The sequence below is a fragment of the Panulirus ornatus genome, chromosome 13 (genome assembly GCF_036320965.1).
Source record: "Panulirus ornatus isolate Po-2019 chromosome 13, ASM3632096v1, whole genome shotgun sequence".
Lineage (NCBI taxonomy): Eukaryota > Metazoa > Arthropoda > Malacostraca > Decapoda > Palinuridae > Panulirus > Panulirus ornatus.
In genome coordinates, this window is record NC_092236.1 from 55,522,650 (window position 1) to 55,527,762 (window position 5,113).

The window sequence follows — 5,113 nt, forward strand, 5'->3', positions numbered from 1 at the left end:
ATGATTTGCAGAGGTATGATCCAAACGAAGGCGACTGTCCACTGGATAGTGTGAGAGCGGGTGGGGAAGGTGGGTGCTGCACGAGGCTATTCCAAAAATAAGGTGTTCACACACTCTTGCCATGAATATTTCAAGCCAAGGGGGATCCTCCGGCTTTTCTTCGAGGTAATGAGTCTGTCACTACAATGTGAAAGATGACCGCGAGCTATTTTAAGGGCCTTATTTTAACTTACCTGAAGATAAATACTTCAACACAAGGGATAAGGTATGATTTTTGAGGGCCTATTTTAACTTACCTGAAGATAAATACTTCAACACAAGGGATAACGTCTATATATCTTGAAGGATAAATTATACAGAAGACGATAAAACTATAAAAGATAATGCACTGACTATTTCTATTAGTAGGCTTTTTATCAAATTTGATGATATTGGTTCTGGTTGTGCAAAAACACTTTGCTAGGCGTGGGCTATAGATAGAGTTGTGCGGAGGAGGGTGGATGTTTTGGAAATGAGATGTTTGAGGACAATATGTGGTGTGGGGTGGTTTGATCGAGAAAGTAATGAAAGGGTAAGAGAGATGTGTGGTAATAAAAAGAGTGTGGTTGAGAGAGCAGAAGATGGTGTATTGAAATGGTTTGGTCACATGGAGAGAATGAGTGAGGGGCCTGAACATGCAGGAGGGTGAAAGGCGTGCAAGGAATAGAGGGAATTGGAACGATGTGGTATACCGGGGTCGACGTGCTGTCAATGGATTGAACCAGGGCATTTGAAGCGTCTGGGGTAAACCATGTAAAGTTTTGTGAGGCCTGGATTTGGAAAGGGAGCTGTGGTTTCGGTGCATTATACATGACAGCTAGAGACTGAGTGTGAACGAATGTGGCCTTTGTTGTCTTTTCCTAGCGCTACCTCGCGCGCGTGCGGGGGGAGTGGGTGTGTCATTTCATGTGTGACGGGGCGGCGACGAGAATGAATAGAGGCAACAGGTATGAATTATGTACATGTGTATATATGTATATGTCTGTGTATGTATAGATATGAATACGTTGAGATGTATAGGTATGTATATGTGCGTGGGTTGGATGTGCAAGTGGGTGGGTTGGGCCATTCTTTCGTCTCTTTCCTTGCGCTACCTCGCTAACGCGGGAGACAGCGACAAAGTATAATGTATTGAACACATGATTCATATGATCCTAGTTAATGTTATAAAGAAGACTTCTATGATGATGTTTGACCCTGTGCTCAGTGTTTCCCCCCGGCCCAACATAACATAAACCCTCAGTGACATACACAATAAACTGTAATTACTTCCCGCTTTTCATTAACACTTTCTGGATGATGATGTATTTGCAGATTACTGATGCCTTAGAAGTAAAATAAAACTCATGAGATATAAAGTCACTGTTTCACTGTTATATTCAACACGAGATCCCCTTAGGTTTGATCATTTTCACGCCAGATGTTTATTTAAGTGATAAAATTCCCTTGTTCACAAAAGTAAATCAGTTATTCTTTAAGGATACATCTTAATATACCTTAATCCAAGGCCATCTACTTGCATTCACCATTATTCTTGTATCGCAGACCCACTCCCTCATTACGTTTCTTAATCCAATTATGTCACCCTTCCTTTACTTATCCTGACGCTTAAAATCTAAAGGATATAAACCCACAGGAAAAGTAAATACTGAAGGAAAAGTTTGATCAGTAATTAGAGAACTTTGCTGCGGCACAATGTTTGGAAGCGATCGTGGCCATTGCTTGCTATACCTAAAGGTCAACAATTTCTTAAGAATTCCCTCACAGGATATATATATATATATATATATATATATATATATATATATATATATATATATATATATATATATATATATATATATATATATATTGGAAAGGATCACAATTTTGCGCGTGATCAAGATATTCCTATGAGTCCACGGGGAAAATGAAACACGATAAGTTCCCAAGTGCACTTTCGTGTAATAATCACATCATCAGGGGAGACACAAGAGAGAAATATAAGTCAGTTGATATACATCGAAAAGACGAAGCTATTTCTCTCTTGTGTCTCCCCTGATGATGTGATTATTACACGAAAGTGCACTTGGGAATTTATCGTGTTTTATTTTCCCCGTGGACTCATAGGAATACACACACACACACACACACACACACACATATATATATATATATATTTATATATATATATATATATATATATATATATATATATATATATATATATATATGTGTGTGTGTGTGTGTGTGTGTGCGTGTAGGTATATCGCTCACACTCAGTCTCTAGCTGTGTATTTTCCTGGCGCTTCCTCGCTGAAGCAGCGGGTAGCGATGCTGTTTCCTGTGGGGCGGGGTAACGCTAGAAATGGACAAAGGCAAACAAGTATGATTATGTACATGTGTATATATGTATATGTATGTATATGTTGATATGTATATGTATGTACATGTGCGTGCAGGGGCGTTTATGTATACATATGTGTATATGAAGAGTATGGGCCGTTCTTCGTCTGTTTTCTGGAGCTACTTCGCTGACGCGGGAAGCGGCGATCAGGTACAATAAATAGATAAATAAGGCGAGAACATTATCTCGGAAAGCAAAAATGGGTATCCTTATGGGGCCTGGATGTGACAGCTAGAGACTGAGTGTGAATGAATGTGGTGGCCTTTGTTGTCTTTTCCTAGCGTTACCTCGCGCGCGTGAGGGGTGATGGGGGGGGTCATTTCATGTGTGGCGGGGTGGCGACGAGAATGAATGAAGGTAGCAAGTATGAATTAATTACATGTGTATGTATGTATATGTCTGTGTATGTATATATATGTATACGTTGAAATGTATAGGTATGTATTTGTGCGTGTGTGGACGTGTATGTATATACATGTGTATGTGGGTGGGTTGGGCCATTCTTTCGTCTGTTTCCTTGCGCTATATATATATATATATATATATATATATATATATATATATATATATATATATATATATATATATATATATATTATCATACTGAACCACCATCTCCTGTGTTAGAGGTAGCGCAAGGAAACAGACGAGCAATGGCCCAAACCAACACATACACATGTATATACATAAACGGCCACACACACACATATACATACATATACATTTCAATGTGTACATACATATACATACACAAACATATACATATATATACATGTATATATCCATACTTGCTGCCTTCATCCGTTCCTGTCGCCACCCCACCACACAGGAAACAGCCCCCCCCCCCCCCCCCCCCCCGAGGTAATGCTGGGAAAAGACAAAAAGGTCACATTCATTCACACTCAGTCTCTAGCTGTCATATGTAATGCACCGAAACCACAGCTCCCTTTCCACACCCAGGCCCCACAGACCTTTCCATGGTTTACCCCAGACGCTTAACATGCCCTGGTTCAGTCCATTGACAGCACGTTGACCCCATTGTACCACATTGTTCCAATTCACTCTATTCCTTGCATGCCTTTCATCCTCCTGTATCTTCAGGCCCCAATCGCTCAAAATCTTTTTCACTCCATCCTTTCACCATCAATTTGGTCTCTGGCTTCTCTTTCTTCCCTCCACCTCTGACACATATATCCTCTTTGTCAATCTTTCCTCACTCATTCTTTCCATGTGTCCAAACCATTTTATTAATCCCTCTTCTGCTTTCTCAGCCACACTCTTTTTATCACCACACATCTCTCTTACCCTTTCAATACTTACTTGATCAAACCACCTCACACCACATACTGTCCTCAAACATTTCATTTCCAACACATCCACCCTCCTCTGCACAACCCTATCTATAGCCCATGCCTTGCAACCATATAACATTGTTGGAACCTTCAAACAGACCCATTTTTGCTCTCCAAGATAACGTTCTCGCCTTCCACACATTCTTCAACGCTCCCAGAACCTTCGCCCCCTCCCCCACCCTGACTCACTCCGCTTTCATGGTTCCATCCACTGCTAAGTCCACTCGCAGATATCTAAAACACTTCACTTCCTCCAGTTTTTCTCCATTCAAACTTACCTCCCAGTTAACTTGCCCCTCAACCCTACTGACCCTAATAACCTTGCTATTATTCACATTTACTCTCAACTTTCTCCTTTCACACACTAAGCAACAGATGTTGTTATCAAAACCAGTTAGAAAATTAATAGAAACAGGCTTATTGTAACCTTCTAATGCCAGTGGCAAGCACTCACCATTGTCTCCCTATTTTGATTTCCAAACCTCTTGTGTTATCAAGATATCTGAGGTCCTGAATGATTACCACTAACCAAGTCATTCACATCAGAACATTCTACACAATTAGGAAATTGTTGCACTCTTACATAATGACCCAAGTACACACACACTACTGACACAGCTTATTAGTTCCCATTTGCACAACCACTCAGTCATGGTTGGTAAGTCTTGACTGCATCACTGTAGGTCTTTGTGTAAATGGTAAGAATTCGAGTCTGCTTTGACTTTAGCTTCCTTTCTATGTGTCTGTCCTTCCACAGATAAGTATCATTAACTGTAATGGAAACATTTTGTTTGCATATTGTGCATGAGTTTTCATCTTGAAAAAAATCTACTCTAGTTAATGCTACATAAGTTTCATAAATATAGGTCACATTTCTTTAGAGCAGCCCTTTTTTTCAAAAATACGTCTATCACAGGTATTGGTATGGATTGACACATCGAATTCGGGTCTAATAAGCAAATCAAAATAAAAATCACCATTTTTCCCATGTGATGATAGACCTCCCTCTTAAATGAAGTCAGGACTAACAAAATGAGGCAAAGAATTCAAGTCTATCTGTGAAAGGAAAGATGCAGGCATCATTTGGGTCAGTCTTCAAGTTACCATTGCTCTCACAATATCTGTGTTGCGCAGTTGCCTCTCAAATGCAGCATGACCTAGATAAAACAGAAGATAAAACAGCCAACTCTAAAGGCAAAAGCTAAAGTAGTATCTGTAAAAAAGGGGCAAAGAGAAAGGTCAAATTGGGAATTGGGAGTATAATCATACTGTTTTCTAATTGATTAGATTCTACTCTCTAAAACACCAAAACAAGTGGATAAATAAAACACCATCA